Raw genomic sequence first — 26,053 nt, forward strand, 5'->3', positions numbered from 1 at the left:
TTTTAGGAGCCTCTTGGACATGAATGCCTGTTTCTTTCCCATATGAGGGACATTCTCATCTATGATTTCCTCAAGTATACCTTCTTGCCCTCTCTGTCTTTCTTCTCCCTTGGACACTCCAATAATTATGATATTGTTTCATTTTAGAGCATTATGGATTTGATGAAACCCCTCCTCATGGTCTATTAGGTTTTTTTCTCTCTTTTCCTCAGCTTCCTTCCTTTTCATCAACTTGTCTTTTGTATGAATTACTCTCTCCTCTGCCTCATTTACCATAGCTATTAGAGCATCTAATATAGACTGCCTCTCTGTTAGAGCATTTTTTTAAAGATTTATTTATTTGACAGATAGAGATTACAAGTAGGCAGAGAGGCAGGCAGAGAGAGAGAGAAAGGAGGAAGCAGGTTCTGCGCTAAGCAGAGAGCCTGATGCGGGGCTCGATCCCAGGACCCTGGGATCATGACCTGAGCTGAAGGCAGAGGCTTTAACCCGCTGAGCCACCCAGGCGCCCCTGTTAGAGCATTTTTAATTTCAGTCTGATTAAATCTCATTTCTACACTAAGAGACTCTCTAGTGGTGTTATACCTTTTTCAAGCCCAGCTAGTATCTTTGTAATCATTATCCTCAATCCAGCTCTGATATTTTACATATATCCATATAGATTACATCTGTGGCAGAGAGTTTTGCCTCTGGATTTTTCTTATGTTTTCAATTCCTCTCTCTAGTCACTTTGTCCAGAGAAGAATGGATGAATGAGTGAACAACACCAAAAATATAAACCAAACTCAAGCAAAATACACAATAGACAAGTCTGAGGAGGTCATAACAAAACAAAGAAAAATGTTGGATGTGGAAGAGAGAATATTATCTCCCAGTTGGACTAAACAAGGATATCAACTTGGTCCTGAGTATATTTCGGTTTGTGTGTTAGAAGACACTAAATCCATCTTCCTTGGCTTACCCCTTGTTGCCCTGTCCATACACTTGGTCTGAACTTTCACAGCCTCCCCCCCCCCAACTAAGCACATACTCATGCAGGCCTACAAATACTTGACATTCATCTGCTTAATGCAAATTGTAGAAAAATTGGCATGACTATCTCCATTTAATAGATAATAAAGCTGAGGAAAAGACTAAGCTCAACACCTAGAGCTAGTCAGTGACAAGACTGGAAACACCACCTTTATCCTTCTGCTCTGACATGCATTTTTCACCAGGAATACTGAGGATCTTTCCATTTGTTTTACTAAACTCTAATTTTGCAGGATGAGGTCCCTCTCTTGACGCTGAGTAGATGGTAAGAGAATTATTAATCCTTCAAAGTCAATGAGGCAAAACACACACACTTTCATTACTCAAACAGCCTTGGATATTAATTATAATTGTCTGGTTTTGCTGGTACAGAATGATCAAAGACAATAAAATATTTTTATTTTGTGGGAATATCAATATTTTGTAGAAATATTTTAAAAAATCAGATATATCAGTATTGGTTTTCCATCTGACAAAAGACTCCCTGTGGCTTCTCTCCAGCTCCTATGGCTATGTCTTTAATTGGGTTGCTTATTTGAGACTAAATTATTGTTACACAATGAATTAGACTTATTATGATTTTTAAGAAATGCATTTGAACAACAACAACAAAAGAAGACACTAAATATCAATATTGTAAAGAAAGCAAAACTTATACAAAAATTAAATTGAATACAGTGAAACAAAGACAAAAATGAAGAATATATGTATAAAAAGTAAGTGTCCAAAATTCTGTTTCGATTAAGACTTAAAAACAGAGTTGTTAAAATAAGAAAGTCATTGCAAATTAAAAAAGAGAACAGAAAAGGAAATTTTAAACTGAAATAGCAATGAATCATGATAAACAATCTCAAATTCTATGTAGTGCATCTCCCTAGAACCGGAGTTGTGTAGTGCTGAGTGCTCTGTACACGTGGGGTTCCATGTTCTTCCAGCTCTTCTTCTGGGGGAGCGGCCTGATACACTGATTCCCAGATGTCTCTGTGTCAGTGGAGTTGTACCATCCCTTGCCAGGAGTCGGGGTCAGTGTAAGCTGTTTCTAGTTTTTCTATGTGGCTTTTGTTTCCTGAAGGCATTTGAGTCTCTTTAGAGGATGAGAATAAAAATGGCCATATGATGCGCTCCAGCCCGGGAGCTGAATGATCCCTAACACTAACCCAACCCTATCTCAGGGATAAAAGCTCTTCCCTTTAGTGTGTGCCACACTCTACAGATGCCTGTGTGTGCATCTGCAGAGAGCCTTCTGGGGGAGGTGGAGTGTCATGCTTTTCATTCCTTCTCAAGGCCCCCAACGGAGAATGCTCACATGGTCATGTGCACTCCTGAGCCACTCTTCCTGTGGGATGGAGGTGGGCCACTTTTTTTTGTTGTTGTTGTTGTTGGTATTTTTTGTTTGTTTTTGGCATTCACAACACCCCTCCCCTACACTGAGAGCTGTCACCAGAGCCAGCAGGGCTCTGGGTTTATAGTGAAATGAGAGCTACTCCCAAGTACTCAGACCATAACCAGTTCCCTGCTCCAGTGCTGAGGAACTCTGCAGGTTCAGGCATTCCCATTTGTCTGTGTCTCCATGATTCTGAGACCACAAGTCCCACCTTAGATGCTTCCCCCTTCACCAAAGAGAAACTTTCAAACAGAATTTCTCTCACTGGAGAAGATTTCTAAATGTCCTGTTTTGCCATCAGGGGCTATATCACTTATGTTGGCTAGCTTTCTGAAGTTCCCTCCCCGTTGTTTATCTTCTGATATATCTCCTTTGTTTCACTTGTGGGCACTCCCTTTTCTATTTGTAGAAATAGGTGGTTCTTTTTCTATTTGTAGAATTCCAGCATTTTCTTCCGTACCTCTCAGGTTGAACTCCTAGATGTTCCAAGTGATTAGATAGTTACGTAGCTAAATTCAGGGAAGCAGATGAAATGAAGTCTCTGACCCTTTTACCATCTTGCTTGATTAGTGCATTTAAAAATTCTTAGTTGTACATCATAATAGTTCAGTTACTGTTTCTTCAGGAGAACAGTAAACATCACTCCTCCTCTGGAAAGGGGTTTTGTGCTTTTGATTGTATGCAGAATATTTATATCATAAAAGGTTAAATAATGACCATGTTATTTTCTCTATATTCAGAATGAGTTTGGCTTAAGAAGATGCATATTGATGCGCACGTTTACAGGAGGTTGATGTGTGATTGTTAACTCTATGTGTCAAAGTGACTGGGCCATGTGGGTCCAAATTAAACCTTGCTTCTGTGGGTGCCTGTAATGCTGTTCCAGAAGAGACTGGTATTTGCATCCATGGTCTCTGGGCCAGTGGGCATCATCCAATCGATTAATGTTCTGAATAGAATGAAATGCAGAAGGAGGAAGAATGTCCTCATTCTTCTTTCCTGCATGCTTGATCTAGAACATCCCTGTCCTCCTGCCTTTGGAGACGGTTACCCATTCTTGTCTCCAGGTTACCCATCTTGTGCTATTTCCATTATAGCTAATACATTAGACCCATGCAGCCACTTTCTTGGAGCCTAGCAGACCCAGCTCATCCAGTAGATATGGATGGGGAAACCACAGGCTGCACAGGAGAGTCCCAGGGAACCCCCAGGCTTCACCAGGTCTCCCCCAGACTCCAACAACTGCACTTCACATGGACATCTATAGACACAAGACATCTTGGTAAGGAAACTGTCAAATCTCCACTGTTTCTCTCACTCATATCCACTCACATATTGCATGTCTCTTTTTCACTATAAACTGTCTTTTAGAATTCCCTGGTGAGTTGATTTTGTTCTGTTCTGATCACTGCAGGGGAACACCTTGGTTTCTTGGGCCTGGGGCTCCTCTCTAATTTCTAGGGTCAGGACTGGGCTGGTTTAATGAGCAGAAGGAGGGCCCTATTTTCATGCTCTCTGACTATACAGCTAGCTTGGGTTCTATGCTGACAAAGAGGGCAGTGACCAGATCATATGAGACTGCTTTTGATTGGGTGGTATAGATATAATTTGGAAAAATAAGAGTTTTGAGTAATTGACTTTCCAGAGTACACACTTGGGGTTCATGTGCTTCTTAGTTTATACCTATCACACTTTCTCTGTTTGACCACATGTCACTATGAGCCATGTTGCAGAATAAAATCAAAATTAAATTCAAATTGAAAATCAAAACCTCATTGAGATACCTCCTTACACCAGTTAGAATTGCCAAAATTAAAAAGACAAGAAACAAACAGTGTTAGAGACGAAAGGGGAACTCTCTTGTACTGTTGGTGGGAATACAGTTTGGTTCAAACTCTTTGGAAAGCAGTGTGGAGATTCCTTAAGAACTTTAAAACACTAAAAAGAAATTTAAAAAAAAGAAAAAAGTCAATGGTATTTTTTAATTTAATTTAATTTTTTTCTGTGTTCCAAGATTCATTGCTTATTCACCACACAAGTGTTCCATGCAATATGTGCCCTCCTTAATATCCACCTACAGCTCACCCAACCTCTTAGCCCCCCACCCCTTCAAAACCCTGTTTCTCAGAGTCCATAGTCTCTCAAGTTTCTCTCTACCTCTGATTTCCCCCAAATTACTTTTCCTTCCCTTCTCCTAATGTCCTCTGTGACATTCTTTATGCTCCACAGATGAGTGAAACCATATGATGGTTAACTCTCTCTGCTTGACTTATTTCACTCAGCATAATCTCCTCCAGTCCCATCCATGTTGATACAAAATTTGGGTATTCATCCTTTCTGATGGAGGCATCATACTCCATTGTATATATGGATTACATCTTCTGTATCCATTCGTCTGTCAATGTTATTTTGATAGAGACTGCATTAAATATGTAGATTGCTTTGGGTAGCATAAACATTTTAAAAATATTTCTTCTTCCAATCCATTAGCATGGAAGTATTTCCATTTCTTTGTGTCTTCCTCAATTTTTCTCTTAAGTGTTCTATAGTTTCTAGAATATAGATCCTTTACCTCTTTGGTTAGCTTTATTTTTATTTTTATTTTTTTGGGGGGGGATGCAGTTGGAAATGGGATTGATTCCTTGATTTCTCTTACTTTTGTCTCATTTTTAGTGTATAGAAATGTAACTTAAATTTGTTCATTGGGTTTATATACTGCCAATTTGCTGAATTGCTGTCCCAATTCAAAGATTTTTTTTTTTTTCTGGAGTATTTTTGGCTTTCTACATAGAGTATCATGTTATCTGCAAAAAGTGAAATTTTGATCCTTTTACCCATTGTAATGCCTTTTATTTATTTTTGTTTTATGATGGCTGAGGCTAGGACTTCTAGTAACTATGTTGAAGAAGAGTGATGAGAGTGGAAATTTCTGTCAAGCTCCTGAACCCAGTGAACCAGACCCTTCATTTGCTTCTTACAAGGAGACTCATTGTAGACATAAAATCATTTCCAGATTGAATGTGAGGGAATGGAGAACCATTATCTTGCCAATGGACAGCAAAAGAAAGCTGCAGTAACCATTCTTGTATCAAATAAATAGATTTTAATTTGAGGACTGTCATATGAGATGAAGGAATCTATATCTTAATAAAAGGTCTATCCAACATGAAGATCTAATACTTGTAAGTATTTATGCCCCAAACTTGGAAGCAACAAAGTATATAAACCACTTAATACAAAATTAAAGAAATACATTGATAATAGTAGAATAATAGTAGGGGAGTTTAACACCCTACTCACAGCAATGGACAGATCACCCAAACATAAGATCAACAAAGAAATAAAGGCATAGGGGAAGGGAAGGAAAACTGAATGGGAAGAAATCAGAAAGGGAGACAAACCATGAGAGACTCTGGACTCTGAGAAATGAACAAGGGTTGCAGAAAGAAAGGAATGGGGTAGCCAGTGATCAGTATCACGGAGGGCAGGTGATGTGATGAGCACTGGGTGTTGTACACGACTAACGAATCGTTAACACTACATCAAAAAGTAATGATGCACTATATGCTGGCTAAGTGACAATTAAAAAAAACTAATGGTGTCACATATGTTGGCTAACTGAACATAAGAAAAGAACAGAGAGTTTGAAAGAAGGAAATAAGGGCTTTGGATGACACTCTGGATGAGACAGACTTTTAAATTATTTATTAGGCTCCTTTCTCTTTTCTTTTTGATAAATTTAAGTAGAGGATTCACAAATGTATTGTGATTTTTTTCCAAGTATCACATGATGTGATGAGCAGGGGGTTATATACTTACCTCATGGAGCATTGAATATTACATCAAAAGTCACTGATGGACAAGATGGCAGAGAAGTAGGAGGTGCTGTTTCAACTGGTCCCCTAAAGTGAACTGATTATCTACCAGAGAACTTTGATCATCCATGAAATCAGCCGAGATTAGAATGATACACTTCTGGATCTCTATAAGGGCAGAAAACGGCAGTGGACAGGCAAAGCAGAGTGGGAACATCGGACTTATATTGGAATATAAAAGGGGGAGGGAGCCAACAGAAGTGACCCATTGGAAAGTAATACCCCAATATGAGAGTGTCCTGTGACTGGGAACCAACATTAACTTGGAATATGGTTGAAAGCACTCAAAAAGAGCAAGAGATCTTAAGGGGCAACTGGTGGAATGGTGCAGTTAAGCCCACGGACCCAGGATGGCTACTGCTGGCGCCATGTCAGAGAGAGTGTGGTGAAGCATCCAGGCCATGTTCCCTGAGTGACCGGCACACATGAAAGCATCCAGTTGGAAGCCAGCCAGTGCTCCCTAGAACCACAGCCTGTTGCACTCTGTATCCGAGCTGCGTGACTGCAGCCTGAGCCATGCCCCACACACTCCCCTAAGAGAGGTCCCTAAGAGTGGTCTCTATGACCAGCCTAGGCGAACATGAAAATCTCAGCATGTGGTCTCTGGTTGGGACCTCTCCAGTGGTCTGGACCTTCCCAGACAGCAGCCATGCAAAGACAGCCCTGGAAGAGGGCTCTCTGGACCAATATTGCTCATTATTTTAGTAGCACCAGGGTTCAGAGACAAGTGGGAGCTCCTTCGACACTTGAGATGGTGGCTGAGGATGTGCTTGGCTTGGGGGAAGTGTCAGAGGGGAAGTCTATGTGCTCTGGACCACCCAGAGGGGTACCAACTGTGGCTTATCTCTGAGACAGGTCTGGGTGCAGTTTGCTTCCCCCTAAACCTCTGAAGAACCACCAAAAGCCACCAAGGGAAAATTAAAAAAAAAATACCTCCAGACAACAAAAACCTGAATAACCGGGTTCTTCATAGCCCAACGCCTAGATACGGGGCAGGAAGACTCAACCACAGCAAGGCAGCATGAAAATCAACCCGGCAGACACCTCCATCAGAAAGACATCCAAAAAAAAAAAAAAAAAAAGAGAGAGACAACAACCACCACAGTGTCCCAATAATCCTGTAAAATGCCAATATGAGGAGAAAAGAAGATATTAAACTCCCAGTATTGCCATAAAACTTGTATAATTCATACGTACAATTTTTATTTTTAATTTGCTCCCACTATTTTCATTCTTTTAAGTTTTTATAATTTTAACCTATTTACCATCACAACGAGAGGTTCAGTACAACAAATACAATACTAACATTTTTTTTTTAAATATTTTATTTATTTGACAGAGAGAAATCACAAGTAGGCAGAGAGGCAGGCAGGGAGAGAGGAGGAAGCAGGCTCCCTGCGGAGCAGAGAGCCTGATGCGGGGCTCGATCCCAGGACCCTGGGATCATGACCTGAGCCGAAGGCAGAGGCTTAATCCACTGAGCCACCCAGGCGCCCCCATACTAACATTTTAACTCAAACTCTTTTTTTGAGACATATACCTGTGTTTTTGTTTCCTTTTCTACTTTTTGTACATATCCATATAGAGATAAGCTTCAAAATAATCTTCTTTATCCAATCAATATGACCCCTGTACATAAATAAATTTTTATCTCACTTTAAGTTGGGAAATTTGAGTCCTTTAACAAACATATACATATATACATATATACAAGACACATACAAAATAATTTTACACATCCACACTGAGGATTTAAAACCACCCTCCTGTATTTTTCTTCTGTCAGTGTTTCTGTGTATTTGTTTTTGTTCTTGTAGTACATAAATCTTATAGTTTGGAATCAATTTAGCTGGGCTCTTTCCTTCTTTTTTTTTAATTCTCATTTACATTTTTTTAAATTTATCTTCAGCCTAAGATTATTCATTATTTTTGCATCACACCCAGTGCTCCATGCAAAACGTGCACTCCGTATTACCCACCACCTTGTTCCCCGATCTCCCATCCCCCGCCCCTTCAAAACCCTCCAGTTGTTTTTCAGAGTCCATAGTCTCTCATGGTTCATCTCCCCTCCAATTTCCCTCAACACCCTTCTCCTCTCCATCTCCCCATGTCCTCCATGCTATTTGTTATGCTCCACAAATAAGTGAAACCATAAGACTTGACTCTCTGCTTGACTTATTTCGCTCAGCATAATCTCTTCCAGTCCCGTCCATATTGCTACAAAAGTTGGGTATTCATCCTTTCAGATGGAGGCATAATACTCCATAGTGTATATGGACCACATCTTCCTTATGCATTCGTCCGTTGAAGGGCATCTTGGCTCTTTCCACAGTTTGGCGACCGTGGACATTGCTGCTATAATATGGGGGTACAGATGGCTCTTCTTTTCACTACCTCTGTATCTTTGGGGTAAATACCCAGTAGTGCAATTGCAGGGACATAGGGAAGCTCTATTTTTAACATCTTAAGGAATCTCCACAATGTTCTCCAAAGTGGTTGCACCAACTTGCATTCCCACCAACAGTGTAAGAGGGTTCCCCTTTCTCCACATCCTCTCCAACACATGTTGTTTCCTGTCTTGCTAATTTTGTCCATTCTAGCTGGTGTAAGGTGATATCTCAATGTGCTTCTAAAAACAGACACATAGACCAGTGGAACAGAGTGGAGAGCCCAGATATGGACCCTCAACTCTATGGTCAAATAATCTTCGACAAAACAAAAGAATATATACAATGAAAAAAGACAGGCTCTTCAATAAATTGTGCTGGGAAAACAGGACAGCTATGTGTAGAAGAATGAAACTCGACCATTCTCTTACACCATACACAAAGATAAACTCGAAATGGATAAAAAACCTCAACATGAGTCAGGAATCCATCAGAATCCTAGAGGAGAACATAGGCAGTAACCTCTTCGATATCAGCCACAGCAAATTCTTTCAAGATATGTCTCCAAAGGCAAAAGAAATAAAAGTGAAAATGAACTTTTGGGACTTCATCAAGATTAAAAGCTTCTGCACAGCAAAGGAAACAGTCAACAAAACAAAAAGGCAACCCACGGAATGGGAGAAGATATTTGCAAATGACAGTACAGACAAAAGGTTGATATCCAGAATCTATAAAGAACTTCTCAAACTCAACACACACAAAACAGATAATCATATCAAAAAATGGGCAGAAGATGTGAACAGACACTTCTCCAAAGAAGATATACAAAATGGCTAACAGACACATGAAAAAATGTTCATCATCACCAACCATCAGGGAGATTCAAATTAAAACCGCATTGAGATATCCATTTACTTTTGCCAGTCTTTCTGTTTGTCTGTTTTTGTTGGTATACCTTATAAATCTTACCTTTAGGGCCCATTCAGAATGGTTCTTCTCTTTTTTTCATCTCTTTCTATTCCTGTCTCTGTCTTTCTCTCTGTCTTTCTCTCTCTCTCTCTCTCTTTTTTTTTTTTCATTTTTCTTTCTTTTTGGTGGAGATTCCCGATTGCTCTGAAGTGTTCAGGGGCGCATCTTGCCTGGATTACGGTTAATACATTCAGCTACACATCCCCTCAGCCATCTCTTACCAAAAGGACTAGGAGGAGGAATGCCCATCAGAGGAAAAATTCAGAGACATTGCCCTCTCCATCAGAGTTATTGGATATGGACATTAACAGTATATAGGAAAGGGAATTCAGGTTAACAATTATCCAGGTAATAGCTAGGTTAGAGAAAACCATTAATGACAATATGGAATAGATTAGGGCAGAATTGAAAGCCACCACGGATGATGTTAACAATGCTCTCCATGAGTTCCAATCTAATCTAAATTCTCTAACAGCTCAGCTAACTTAAGCAGAAGATAGAATTAGTGATCTAGAAGACATACTGAGAGAAAAAGGATCAGGAGGAGGCCTGGAACAAACAGCTTAGAATCCATGAAAACAGAATTAGATAAATAAAGGATGCCATGAAACATTCCAACGTTAGAAATTTTGGAATCCCTGAAGGGAAGTAGGAAGAAAGATGATTAGAAGATATAGTTGGACAAATTCTCCATGAAAAATTTCCCAATCTTTCTACTGGAACCAGTGCTCTTGTCCTAGAGGCAGAAGGGCATACCCCCAAGATCATAGAATCTAGAAAGACCTTGAGACACCTGACTGTGAAACTGAGGAATCATAACTTTGGACAGAAGTTCTTGAAAGCAGCTAGGGGGATGAGATTCCTTATGTACAGAGAAAGGCCCGTCAAAATAATTTCAGAGCAGTCCAATGAAACCTGGCAAGCCGTAAAGGGCTCGCAAGACATATTAAGGGCACTAAATGAAAAGAACTTGGAGCCAAGAATACTTAATCCAGCAAGGCTGATGTTCAAAATTTATGGAGAGATAAAGATCTTCCAAGACTGGCAAGGTTTAAAAGAGTATGTGACCACGAATCCAGCAATACAAGAAATATTAAGGGAGGTTTTATAAAAGAAGAAAGAACCCAAGAGTGTCATAGAACACAAATTTATGGAGACAATCTATAGAAACAAAAAATTCTCAGGTAACACGATGTCAATAAAAACGTATCTCTCAATAAACACTCTCAACATGAATGTCCTGAATGTTCCAGTAAAATGGCATGAGGTTGTAGCCTGGATAAAACGATAGGACCTGTCCATATGTTGTATACAAGAGACCAATTTTGAACCTAAGGATACATCCAGACTGAAAGTGAAAGGATGGAGAAGCATGTTTCATGCCAATGGGCCTCAAAAGAAGGCTTGTGTAGCGGTTCTCATATCAGATAAATTAGATTTTAAGCTAAAGACTGTAGTCAGAGATACAGAAGAATACTACATCATTCTTAAAGGGTCTATCCACCAAGAAGATCTAACAGTTGTAAATATTTACGCCCCACCCCCATACAGGAGGAACCAAATACAAAGACAACTGTTAATCAAGATAAAGAGACATACTGATATGAATACCTTAACAGTAGGAGATCTTAACATGCCACACTCAGTAATAGGCAGATCATCCAAGAAGAAAACCAATAAAGAAACAAGAGTAATTGATGACACACTGGACCAGATGGACCTCATAGATATATAGAGAACATTCAACCCTCAAACAACAGAATACTCATTCTTCTGGAGTGCACATGGAAGTTTCTCCAGAATAAACCACATTCTGGGTCACAAATCAGGGCTCAACCAATATCAAAAGTTTGAGATTATTTCCTTTATATTATCAGACTACAATGCTTTGAAACTGGAATTCAACCATAGAAAAAGTTTGGAAGGAATTCAAACACCTGGAAGCTAAAGACCACCTTGCTTAAGAATGCTTGGATCAGGGGCGCCTGGGTGGCTCAGTGGGTTAAGCCACTGCCTTCGGCTCGGGTCATGATCTCGGGGTCCTGGGATCAAGTCCCGCATCGGGCTCTCTGCTCAGCGGTAGAGCCTGCTTCCCTTCCTCTCTCTCTTCCTGCCTCTCTTGTGATTTCTCTCTGTCAAATAAATAAATCTTTAAAAAAAAAAAAAGAATGCTTGGATCAACCAGGAAATCAAAGAAGAACTTAAAAAATTCATGGAAAACAATGTGAATAAAGACAATTTTGTTCAAAACCTATGGGATACAGCAAAGGTGGATCTAAGGGGGAAATACATATCCATCCAAGCCTCCCTCAAAAATTATGAAAAATCCAAAATAAACCAGCTATCTTTACACCTTAAGGAATTGAAGAATCAACAGCAAATTAAACCAAGTCCACATGCAAGAAGGAAAATAATGAAGATTAGAGCAGAGATCAATGAGATAGAACCTAGAGATGGAGTAGAATGTATCAATGAAACTAGGAACTGGTTTTTTAAAGAATCGATAACATTGATAGGTCATTGGCCAAACTAATCCAAAAGAAACGAGAGAAGACACAAGTTAATAAAATAATGAATGAAAAGGGAGAGATCACAACAAACTCCAAGGAAATAGAAACAGTCATCAGAAATTATTATCAACAGTTGTATGTCAATAAGTTAAGCAACCTAGTTGAAATGGCTACATCCTGAAAAACTATAAACTTCCAAAACTGAATCAGAAAGAAATTGACAACTTGAATAGACCAATATCTTGTAATGATATTGAAGCAGTGATCAAAAATCTCTCAAAAACAAGAGGCCAGTACCTGATGGATTCCCTGGGGAATTCTACCAAACTTTCAAAGAAGAAATAATACTTACTCTCCTGAAACAGTTTCAAAAAATTGAAGCAGAAGGAAAACTGCCAGACACTTTTTATGAAGCCAGCATTATCCTGATCCCCAAATCAGGCAAACACCCCACCAAAAAGGGAGTTTTCAGACCAATATCCCAGATGAATAAGGATGCTAAGATTCTCAACAAGATCTTAGCTAATTGGATGTAACAGTACATTTAAAAGATTATCCACCATGACCAGGTGCGATTTATCCATGGGATGCAGGGGTGGTTCAACATTCACAATTCAAAGTGATGGAACAAATCAATAAGAGAAGAAAGAAAAACCACATGGTCATCTCAAGTGATGGAGAAGAAACATTTGACACGATACAGCATCCGTTCCCGATTAAAATGCTTCAAAGTATAGGGATAGAGGGAACATTCCTCAATTTCATCAAGTCTATCTATGAAAAACCCACAGCGAATATCATCCTCAATTGAAAAAGTTGACAGCTTTCCCTTTGAGATCAAGAACATGATAAGGATGCCCACTCTCACCACTCTTGTTCAACATAGTAATAGAAGTCCTAACAACAGCAAACAGACAACAAAGAGAAATAAAATGTTTTCAAATTGGCAGTAAGAAGTAAAACTCTCTCCCTTCATAGATGACATGACTCTTTATATGGAAAACCCCAAAGACTCCACCACCAAACTACTAGAACTCATACAGCAATTCAGTAATGTGGCAGAATACAAAGTCAATGTACAGAAATCAGTTGCTTTCTTATAGAAGAACAATGAAAATACAGAAAGGGAAATTAGAGAATCGATTCCATTTACTATAGCACCAAGAACCATAAGATTCCCAAGAATACAACCTAACCAAAGAGGTTAAGGATCTATATTGGAAGAACTACAGAACACTCATGAAAGAAATTGAAGAAGACACAAAAAGATGGAAGACCATTCAATGTTCATGGCTCAGGAGAATAAACATTGTTAAAATGTCTATACTGCCTAGTACAATCTGTACATTCAATATCATTCCGATCAAAATTCCACTGGCATTTTTCAAAGAGCTGGAACAAATAATCCTAAAATTTATATGGAATCAGAAGAGACCATGAATTGCTAAGGAAATGTTGAAAAAGAAAAAAAAATACTGGGAGCATCGCCTTGCCTGATTTCAAGCTTGACTACAAAGCTGTGATCAACTAGACAGCATGGTACTGACATAAAAACAGACACGTAGACCAGTGAAACAGGGTAGAGAGACCAGATATGGACCCTCAACTCTATGGTCAACTAATCGTCGACAAAACAAAAAAATATGCAGTCGAAAAAAGTCTCTTCAATGAATGGTGCAGGGAAAATTGGACAGCTACGTGTAGAAGAATGAAACTTGACCATTCTCTTACACCATACACAAAGATAAACTCTAAATGGTTAAAAGGCCTCAACATAAAGCAGAATCCTAGAGGATAACATAGGCAATATGCTCTTCAACAGGAGCCATAGCAACTTCTTCATGATATGTCTGCAAAGGCAAAGGAAACAAAAGCATAAAAGCCTTTGGGACTTGGGGCACCTGGGTGGGTCAGTGGGTTAAAGCCTCTGCCTTCAGCTCAGGTCATGATCCCAGGGTCCTGAGATCGAGCCCCACATCAGGCTCTCTGCTCCTCAGGGAGCCTGCTTCCTCCTCTCTCTCTGCCTGCCTCTCTACCTAGTTGTGATTTCCGCCTGTCAAATAAATAAAATTTAAAAAAAAAAACCTTTGGGACTTAATCAAGATCAAAAGCTTCTGCACAGCAAAGGAAACAATGAGCAAAGCAAAGGGGCAACCCACGGAATGGGAGAAGATATTTTCAAATGACAGTACAGACAAAGGCCTGATATGCAGGATCTATAATGAACTCCTCAAACTCAACACACACAAAACATAATCACATTGAAAAATGGGCAGAAGACACGAACAGACACTACTCTAATGAATACATGCAAATGGATAACAGACATATGAAAAAACTTTCATCATCACTAGCCTTCAGGGAGATTAAATCAAAACCACAGTGAGATACCACCTTACACCGGTTACAATGGCCAAAATTAGCAAGACAGTAAACCACATGTGTTGGAGAGGATGTTGAGAAAGGGGAACCCTCTTACAATGTTGGTGGGAATTCATGTTGGTGCAACCACTTTGGAAAACAGTGTGGAGATTCCTTAAGAAATTAAACATAGATCTACCCTATTACCCTGCAATTGCACTACTGGGTATTTACCTCAAAAATACAGATGTAGTGAAAAGAAGGGCCATATGTAACCCAATGTTCATAGTAGCAATGGCCATGGTCACCAAACTGTGGAAAGAACCAAAATGCCCTTCAAAAGACAAATGGAAAAGGAGTATGTGGTCCATATACATGATGGAGTATTATGCCTCCATCAGAAAGGATGAATACCCAACTTTTGTATCAACATGGACAGGACTGGAAGAGATTATACTGAGCAAAATAAGTCAAGCAGAGAGAGTGAATTATATGGTTTCATTTATTTGTGGAGCATAAGGAATAACATGGAGGACATGGGGAGCTGGAGAGGAGATGGGACTTGGGGGAATTTGGAGGGGGAGAGGAACCATGAGAGACTATGGACTCTGAAAAACAATCTGAGAGTTTTGAAGGGGCAGGGATTGCGAGGTTGAGGGATCCAGGTGGTGCGTATTAAAAGGGCACGTATTGCATGGAGTACTAGGTGTGGTGCATAAACAATGAATTCTTTAACACTGAAAAGAAATTAACAAAAAAGTCAATGATGTACTATACTTTGGCTAATTGATTTACAAAATGAATCAGACCCTGGTTTCATTCACCTCTTCTGTTGTTTCCTAGTTTCTACATAATTTCTTTCTGCTCTAATCTTGCTATTTCCTTCCTTCTGCTCTATGTAGGTTTTAGTTGTTCTTTTTCTAGCACATTTAGGTGTAATGTTAGGTGGTTTATTTGTGATTTTTCTTGTTTCTTGCGGTCTTCCTGTATGCTGTGTATTTCTGTCTAGGATCAGCTTTTCTGCAGAGAAACTACGTGATTGTGAAAGAGGTTTTATAGTCGTGTGTGTGCGTGCGTGTGTGTGTGTGTGTGTGTGGTCTTCACACTCCACTGGGAGTTCTTGTCATCCACAGTGAGTGCCACTGAGATTCTTTTAAATATTTTGTTGATCTGTATGAGGATATTTGTAATTTATGGATGTTTAAGGACAAGAGGAAACTAATGTATTGGCGCTGTGTTTTGTGCATGTTAGCATGTTTGTCTTCCTGCTACAACTAAGTTTCTAAGTCAGAGAGTGAATAGGTAAGCACAGAGTAATGTCAAGGAGGCTCCATTGGGGAAATTGCACTATGGAGAGGAAACCCCAGACCCTGACAGGAAATATGCCATAATTGCCATCTGCACCTGCTCCTGGGATTAAAGACAGAATTATTGAGTGTTGTGCACCATCGGCTGGTCTGATACTCTTGTAGTTTAAGATTTGTGTCGGGGCTCACACTGATATCCCCTCACTGTGTCTTTCGCACAGTAATACACGGCCGTGTCCTCGGCTCTCAGGCTGTTCATCTGCAGATACAGCGTGTTCTTGCCATTGTCTCTGGAGATAGTGAATCCGCCTTTCACAGACTCTGCATAGTATGTGCTACTTCCACCATTGCTAATACCTGTGACCCACTGCAGGCCCTTCCCTGGAGCTTGGCGGACCAGGTACATGTCATAGCTACTGAAGGTGAATCCAGAGGCTTCACAGGAGAGTCCAGAGATCCCCCAAGCTTCACCAGGTCTCCCACAGACTCCACCAGCTGCACCTCACACTGGACACCTGCAGACACAAGACATCCTAGTCAGGAAACTCACACATCCATGGTTTCTTTCACTCATATCTACTCACATCCTCAGTGTCCCTTGTTCACCATGAATTATCTATTAAAGAGCAACAAGGAAAATCCAGCCAAGCACAAACTCCATTGTGAGTTGTCTGTGTCCTGTCCTGTCCTGAGTACTGAATGGAACACCTGGAAACCTGGTGTTGGGGCTCCTCTCCCAGCTGTAGAGTCAGGTTTGGGCTGTTTTTAATCAGCAGATGGAGGGCCCTATTTGCATGTTCTCTGACTATATATTCAGCTTGGGATCTATATGAACATAGAGGGCCATGACCAGAAGAGTTGTGATTGCCTTTGTTTTAGGGGCATTGAACACTTTTGAATAGAATATGATTTCCATTATATAACTTTCCAGAGTATATAATTGGACATGGGCTACTTTCTTTTTACATATTCACACAAATGTGGGATTAATGCCATGTTATGCCATAATGAAAGGTAAACCTAGACCCAGAATTTTAGAGAGTTTAGTGAGTTGTCCAAGAGCACACACAGGGTGAGAGTGATCCCCAGTATGTGGCCCTGTGCTCATCCCCACAGGACACACTGTCCCCTGAACCACATGGAGGTCAGAGTGGGCAGGATGGTGAGGAATATGGAACCCTTCTGTAATGGGGACAGGATGATTTTACTTCCTCTCTATGTTGCCCTGAAATATAAAGAACATCGGGTTTGTGTTGGTGTATTTTCTAGCATTTCAATATCTATGTGTTCCTCCTAAGTCATCTCTGGGTTTATTTGTAAGAATTTTGGTGAATGTGCTTGAACGGAATGAATGGCATATAGGCAGAGTCTGTGATAGCATAAATGTGGGGTCATAATCCACATTATCCAGAATGAACAAATCAATTCTCTATAAAACTTCCTTTACTTTCTCTGGAATTCCTCCTTCCAATTCTTCACTATGTACCCACACAACTATGGGCTTTTCTCATGTTACCTAGACTACTTTTAGTTTTGAAGAATTTATATTGTATGTAATTTCATTTGTAGAATTTTTTTTAGCCTGCCCAAATCATGAAAATTCAAGCATGTTGCTTTCTGTAGCAAGAATCATTAATTTTAATGTTTGGCAGTTACCCAAGAAGTGAATATAACATAATTTTATTGGAATTTTTTATTTTTAAATTTTAATTAACATTTATTATTTGCCCCAGGGGTACAGATCTGTGAATCATCAGGTTTATACATTTCACAGCACTCACCATAGCACATACCCTCTCCAATGTCCATAACCCAACCACCCTATCCCTACTGCCCCACCCCCCAGCAACCCTCAGGTTGTTTTGTGCAATTAAGAGTCTCTTATGATTTGTCTCCCTCCCAATACCATCTTGTTTCATTTTTTCCCTCCCTACTCCCAACCCTCCCCCCCGTCCTGCCTTTCAAATTCCTCATATCAGGGAGATCATATGATAATTGTCTTTTTCTGACTGACTGATTTCACTCAGCATAATACCTCGAGTTCCATCCATATCATCACAAATGGCAAGATTTCATCTCTTTTGATGGCTGCATAGTATTCCATTGTAGATATATATCACATCTTCTTTATCCATTTGTCTGTTGATGGACATCTAGATTCTTTCCATAGTTTGGCTATTGTGGATGTTTCTGCTATAAACATTCGGGTGCACGTGCCCCTTTGGATCACTAAGTTTGTATCTTTAGGGTAAATACACAGTAGTGCAATTGCTGAGTCATAGGGTAGCTCTATTTTCAACTTTTTCAGGAAACTGCATTTTTTTTTTCCAGAGTGGCTGCACCAGCTTGCATTCCCACCAACAGTGCAGGAGGGTTCCCCTTTCTCCGCATCCTTGCCAGCATCTGTCATTTCCTGAATTGTTAACTTTAGCCATTCTGACTGGTGTGAGGTGGGATCTCATTGTGATTTTGATCTGTATTTCCCTGATGCTGAGTGATATGGAGCAGTTTTTTATGTGTATTTTGGCCATCTGGATGTCTTCTTCTTTTTTTTTTTTAAGATTTTATTTATTTATTTGACAGAGAGAGATCACAAGTAGGCAGAGAGGCAGGCAGAGAGAGTGAGAAGGAAGCAGGTTCCCTGCCAAGCAGAGAGCCCGATGCGGGACTCGATCCCAGGACCCCGAGATCATGACCCGAGCCCAAGGCAGTGGCTTAAACCACTGAGCCACCCAGGTGCCCCCATATGGATGCCATCTTTGCATAAATGTCTGCTCATGTCCTCTGCCCATTTCTTGATTGGATTATTTGTTCTTCAGGTATTGAGTTTGTTAAGCTCTTTATAGATTTTTGATACTAGCCCTTTATATGATATGTCATTTCTAAATTTCTTCTTCCATTTTGTCAGTTGTATTTTTGGTTTTGTTGACTGTTTCCTTTGCTTGGAAAAGTTTTTGATGTTGATGAAGTCCCAATAGTTCATATTTGCCCTTGCTTCCCTTGTCTTTGGCGATGTTCCTAGGAAGAAGTTGTCGCAGTTGAGGTCGAAGAGGTTGCTGCCTGTGTTCTCAAGAATTTTGATGGATTCCTTTCTCACATTGAGGTCCTTCATCCATTTTGAGTCTATTTTCGTGTGTGGTGCAAGGAAATGGTCCAGTTTCAGTTTTCTTCATGTGACTGACCAATTTTCCCAACCCCATTTGGTTGAATAGGCTGTCTTCTTTCCTTTGGACATTTTTTCTTGCTTTGTCAAAGACTAGTTGACCGTAGAGTTGAGGGTCCATTTCTAGGCTCTTTATTCTGTTCCATTGATTGATGTGTCTGTTTTTGTGCCCATACCATACTGTCTTGATGACAACAGCTTTGTAATAGAGCTTGAAGTCCGGAATTGTGATGCCACCAACTTTGGCTTTCTTTTTCAATATTCCTTTATCTATTCGAGGTCTTTTCTGGTTCCATATAAATGTTAGGGTTATTTGTTTCATTTCATTTAAAAAAAAAAAGATTGGATTTTGATAGGGATTGCATTAAATGTGTATATTGCTTTAGCTGGCATAGACATTTTCACAATATTTGTTCTTCTAATCCAAGAGCATGGAACATTTTTCCATTTCTTTGCATCTTCTTCAATTTCTTTCATGAATACTTTATGGTTTTCTGAGTATAGATTCTTTGCCTCTTTGGTTAGGTTTATTCCTAAGTATCTTACGGTTTTGGGTGCAATTGTAAATGGAATTGACTCCTTAATTTCTCTTTCTTCTGTCTTGTTGTTGGTGTAAAGAAATGCAACTGCTTTCTGTGCATTGATTTTATATTCTGACACTTTACTAAATTCCTGAACAAGTTCTAGCAGTTTAGGAGTGGGGCGTTTTAGGTTTTCCACATATAGAATCTTATCTTCTACAAAGAGTGATAGTTTGAATTCTTCTTTGCTTATCTGGATGCATTTAATTTCTTTTTGTTGTCTGATTGCTGAGGTTAGAACTTCTAGTACTATGTTCAATAATGGTGGTGATAATGGACATCCCTGCCGTGTCTCTGACCTTAGGGGAAAAGCTCTCAGTTTTTCCCCATTGAGAATGATATTTGCGGTGGTTTTTTTCATAGATGGCTTTGATAATATTGAGGTATGTTCCCTCTATCCCTACACTTTGAAGAGTTTTGGTCAGGAAGGGATGCTGTACTTTGCCAAATGCTTTTTCAGCATCTATTGAGAGTATCATATGGTTCTTGTTCTTTCTTTTATTAATGTATTTTAGCACATTGATTGATTTGCAGATGTTGAACCAACCTTGCATCCCTGGAATAAATCCCACTTGGTCATGTTGAATAATCCTTTTAATGTACTGTTGGATCCTATGGGCTAGTATTTTGGTGAGAATTTTCACATCTGTGCTCATCAAGGATATTGCTCTGTAATTCACTTTTATGATGGGATCCTTGTCTGGTTTTGGGATCAAGGTGATGCTGTCCTCATAAAATGAGTTTGGAAGTTTTCCTTCCATTTCTATTTCTTGGAACAGTTTCAGGAGATAGGAATTAGTTCTTCTTTAAATGTTTGGTAGAATTCCCCTGAGAAGCTGTCTGGTCCTTGGTTCTTGTTTGTTTGGAGAATTTTGATGACTGTTTCAATCCCCTTACTGGGTCTTTTCAGGTTTTCTATTTCTTCCTTGTTTAGTTGTGGTAGTTTACATGTCCCTAGGAATGCATCCATTTCTTCCAGATTTTCAAATTTTTTGGCATAGTGTTGTTCATAGTATGTTCTTATAATTGTTTGTATTTCTTTGGTGTTAGTTGTGACCTTTCATCTTTCATTCATTATTTTATTTATATGGGTCCTTTCTCTTTGGCCAGGGTTTTATCAATCTGATTAATTCTTTCAAAGAACCAGCTCCTAGTTTCTTTGCATTGTTCTATTGGTTTTTGTTTGTTTGTTTGTTTGTTTCTATTTCATTTATTTCTGCTCTGATATTTATTATTTATCTTCTCCTGCTGGGTTTAGACATTTTTGTTGTTCTTTATCCAACCCTTTTTGGTGTAGTGTTAGGTTGTGTATTTGAGACCTTTCTTGTTTCTTGAGAAAGGCTTGTATCACTATATATTTTCCTCTCAGGACTGCCTTTGCTGTGTCCCCCAGATTTTGAACTGTTTTGTTTTCATTATCATTTCTTTCCATGATTTTTAAAAATTCTTCGTTAATTTCCTGATTGACCCATTCATTCTTTAATAGGATGCTGTTTAGTCTCCATGTATTTTGGGTTCTTTCTTAATTTTCTCTTGTGATTGAGTTCTAGCTTCAGAGCATTGTGGTCTGAAAATATGCAGGGAATGATCCCAATCTTTTGATACCAGTGGAGACCTGATTTATGTGCCTGGATGTGATCTATTCTGGAGAATGTTCCAGAATAAATCAATAAAACAGTGGGCACTAGAGAAGAATATGTATTCTGTTGCTTTGGGATGGAATGTTCTGAATATATCTGTGATCTCCATCTGGTCCAGTGTGTCATTTAAGGTCCTTATTTCCTTATTGATCTTTTGCTTGGATGATCTGTCCATTTCAGTGAGGGGAGTAAAAAATCCCCTACTATAATTGTATTTTGGTGATGTGATTCTTTGATTTTGTTATTAATTGGTTTATATAGTTGGCTGCTCCCACGTTAGGGGCATAGATATTTAAAATTGTTAGATCTTCTTGTTGGACAGACCCTTTGAGCATGATATAGTGTCCTTCCCCATCTCTTATTATAATCTTTGGCTTAAAATCAAATTGATCTGATATAAGAATTGCCATCCCAGCTTTCTTCTGATGTCCATTAGCATGGTAAATTATTTTCCATCCCCTCACTTTAAATCTGGAGGTGTATACGGGTCTAAAATGAGTTTCTTGTAGGAAGCATATTGATGGGTTTTGTTTTTTTATCCATTCTGATACCCTGTGTCTTTTGATTGGGGCATTTAGTCCATTTACATTCAGGGTAACTATTAAAAGAGATGAATTTAGAGCCATTGTATTGCCTGTAAGGTGACTATTACTGTATATTGTCTCTGTTACTTTCTGGCCTACTACTTTTAGGCTCTCTTTGCTTAGAGGACCCCTTTCAGTAATTCCTGTAGAGCTGGTTTGGTGTTTGCAAATTCATTCAGTTTTTGTTTGTCCTGGAAGCTTTTTATCACCTCTACTATTTTCCATGATAGCCTAGCTGGATATGGTATTCTTGGCTGCATTTTGTTCTCGTTTAGTGCTCTGAATATATCATGCCAGTTCTTTCTGGCCTGCCAGGTCTCTGTGGATGATAAGTCCGTGGCCAATCTAATATTTTTGCCATTGTATGTTACAGACATCTTTTCCCGGACTGCTTTTAGGAATTTCTCTGTGTCCCTATGACTTGTAAATTTTACTATTAAATGACGGGGTGTGGACCTATTTTTATTGAATTTGAGGGGGTTTCTCTGCATCTCCTGGATTTTGATGCTTGTCCCCTTTGCCATATTAGGGAAATTCTCTACAAAAATTCTCTCCAATATACCTTCTGCTCCCCTCTATCTTTCTTCTTCTTCTGGAATCCCAATTATTCTGTTGTTGTTGTTTCATCTTATGGTATCACTTAGCTCTCGAATTCTCCCCTCGTGGTCCAGTATTTGTTTGTATCTCTTTTGCTCAACTTCTTTATTCTCTGTAATTTGGTCTTCTATGTCACTAATTCTCTATTCTGCCTCATTTATCCTAGCAGTTAGAGCCTCCATTCTTTTTTGCACCTCATTAATAGCTTTTTTGATTTCAAATTGGTTAGATTTTAATTCTTTTATTTCTCCAGAAAGGGCTTTTATCTCCCCAGAGAAAGTTTCTCTAATATCTTCCATGCATTTTTCCTGCCCAGCTAGAACATTAAAAATCATCATTCTGAACTCTAGGTCTGACATATTACCAATGTCTGTATTGATTAGGTAGGTCCCTAACTTTTGGTACTGCCTCTTGTTCTTTTTTTTGTGTGTGAGTTTTTCTGCCTTGTCCAGATAAGAATATATGAAGGAGCAAATAAAAAACTAAATGTGTGGCAAAAACCCCAGGAAAATGCACTTTAACCAAATCAGAAGAGACCCCAAATCGTGGGTGGCAGAAAGGGGATAAAAAGAAGTTCAGAAAAAAAATTTTAAAAAGAAAGCAAATAAAGAAAAAATATAAAAAAGAAAAAATATATATATATATATATTAGACTGGTGACTAGAACAAGGTCACCCACTTAATTTTGGGAGTATTTTGGTCTCTTAGAAGAAACTACCTCCCCAAATTTTAAAGAATGAAAAACATATAGAAGGGTAAGCACAATGAAGGGATGGAATATGCCTATAAAGATGAAAAAAATTAATTTTTAAAAATGGAGTTGATAAAGTAAGTTTATTGGGAGAATAAAGAAAAAGAAAGTGGCGAGAATTTGCTCAGGCTGGACACAGAACAAGCCCAGAGTTAGATTTAGAGTATATTTTTATCTATTAGAAGAAGCTGTATCCCAATTTTTTAGAAGAAAAAAACCCTATGTGTATACAAAAAAGAAAGTTAGATACAGAAGGATAAAATATGACTACAATAATGAAGGTTCAAAAAAGATTATTATTTTTAATGAAGGTATTGTTAAGATAAACTAGTTAAAAAACGTTAAAAGAGGAAAGGTTTAAAGTTAAAAAAATAGCAGAAGAAAAAAATAAAATTGAAAGAAAATTAATTAACTGTAAGACTAAAGAATCATGGAGGAAAAGCCATGAATTCCATGCTTTGCTTTCTCCTCCTCTGGAATTCAACTGTTTTCCTTGGTCAGTGAACGTGGTCATGGCTGGATTTCTTGTCGATCTTCTGGGGGAGGGACCTGTTGCAGTGATTCTCTAGTGTCTTTGCCCAAGGAAGAATTGCACCATCCTTACCAGGGGCCAGGCTATGTAATCCCCTCAGGTTGCTTTTGTTCCCTGAATGCTTTCTGTAGAGTTATGGAGGATGGGAATGAAAATGGCAGCCTCCCAGTCTGGCCCAGAGGAGCCAAGAGTTCGGGGCCCCACTCCTCAGTGTGCCCTCAGAGAAAAGCACCCAATCACTCCCATCTCCCCAGTTTCCAGCCGCGCCTGGAGAAAAGCGCTCAACACTCCCATTTCCCTGGCCTCTGGCCACAATCCCAGCTCACCCTGCCTAAGACCCGTCCAAGGTAACCCCGAGCTGAGAGCTCAGTCCTCAGCTCTGTCTCTGTAGCTCACTTTCCCACTCTAATACCTGCAAACTCTGTGACAGTCAGACACCCCTGATCCTTCTGTGACCCCCCCAGGACCTGGGACCACGCTGACCCCGCATGGGTTTCAGCCCGGTTTAGCCTCTGGAGCAATGTCCCTTAGTGGAGCAGACTTTTAAAAGTCCTGATTTTGTTCTCTGTTGCTTCGCCACTTGCTGGGAGCCGGCCCTCCCACCGTGGTCTATCTTCCTGTCGCTTTGGATTCACTTCTCGGCCGGTCCTACGTTTCAGAAAGTGGTTGATTTTCTGTTTCTAGAATTGCTGATCCTCTCTTCTATCTCTCTTGTTGGATTTGTAGGTGTTCAGAAAGGTTTGATAGGCTATCTAGCTGATGCCCTGCTACCTGAGGTAGTCTCAGCCTGCTACTTCTGAGCCATCTTGACTCCTCTTCCCCACATTTAAGATTTCTCAATTGCACATCATAATAGCCCAGTTACAGTTTATTGAGGAGAAGAATGACCATCACTCAAGTGCCTCACCTCATCCTCTGGAAAGGGGTTTCATGTTTTTGGTTCTATACTGGATATTTTTATCATATAAGGCGAAATTATGACCGTGTTATTTTCTCTATATTCAGAATGAGTTTGATTTAAGAAGATGCATTTTGATGCGCACATTTACAGAAGGTTGATGTGTGATGGTTAACTCTATGTGTCAAAGGGACTAGGTAATGGGTGCCAGGATTAAACATTACTTCTGTGGGTGCCTATTATGCTGTTCGAGAAGAGACTCTTATTTGCAGCCTTGGTCTCTGGGCCAGTGGGCATCATCCAATCCATTAAGGTTCTGAATGAAATGAAATGCAGAGGGAGGAATTCCTTAATTCTTCTTACCTGTATGCTTTATCTGGAACATGCTTGATCTGGAACAGGAACGGTCCTGTCCTTCTGCCTTAGGAGAAATTTACTCTTTCATCTCTCCAGATTCTCCAACTTATGCTCTTTAAACAAAGCTAAAGGGTGTTTTTTTTTTGTTTTTTTGTTTTTTTGTTTGTTTGTTTGTTTGTTTGGTTTTTTTTTTTTTTTTTTTTTTTTTTTTTTTTTTTGAGATGGCCAATGGTAGATATGGTGTGAGAATGAGCCTCAGGATGTATACTTTTGCTCCTCCCCAGGGCACCTGTTGCCTTCCTGAACCACTTGCAGAACAGAATGGGCAGGCTCATGAGGACTGTGGAACCCATCCTGTATGGGAACAAGGTGGTTTTGCTTATTCTAGAGTTTCCCTGAAATACCGAGAGAATCAGAATTCTGACGTGTGTTTTCAAGTCTCTGATATTTCAAGTCTCTGCATTCCTCCTGAGTCATCTCTGGGATTATCTGTAATAGCTGTGGTGTGTGTATTTGACACAGGATGAAGTTCACACTAGTGGAGTGTGTGATATGGGAAACACAGGGCTCTGAGTCAACATTCTCAAGAGTGAGAAGATCATTTCGCCTTAGATTTTCCTGTATTTCCCCTGGAATTCCTCTGTCTTCTCTTCCTTTCTTCACCCTGTCCCCACATAACTATTGGTTTCTCTCATGTTACCTTTCATGAGGTTTAATTTTCTAGAATGTAAAAATGTTAATTTTACTGTATGTCCTTTTATTTTTAAGACTTATTTTTCTCAGCATCAATCCTTGGGAATATATACATGTGGTTGTGTGTAGCAAAAATCATCAGGTTTATTTATTGGCAGATTTCAGACTATGAACACAGGAGAACTTTAAGTGTTTTTTTAGAATTTGGATCATTTCCCCTTTCAGGTATTTCATTAAAGTTGCTTCCTAGCCTAGATTTGTAGGTGTAGTGTTAAGAGAAAGTGTTATTTATACACTTTACACAACAACTAACCTGAAGTAGATGTGGAAGTGCAAAATTGCATCAATGTGGGAGTTTATCTGACTTGGGAGTATTTTATTATTATGAAGTTGATCTTTTTTTTTTAATCAAATTTATTTTTTTCAGTGTTC

General features: G+C 39.3%; 1 pseudogene; it reads right to left on the minus strand.

The window, feature by feature from the left end:
* Window positions 1-26,053, minus strand: part of LOC123943712 — a 70,527-nt pseudogene that overhangs the window by 11,570 nt on the left and 32,904 nt on the right.

Source organism: Meles meles, chromosome 6, assembly GCF_922984935.1.
Source record: "Meles meles chromosome 6, mMelMel3.1 paternal haplotype, whole genome shotgun sequence".
In the NCBI taxonomy this organism is placed as follows: Eukaryota; Metazoa; Chordata; class Mammalia; order Carnivora; family Mustelidae; genus Meles; species Meles meles.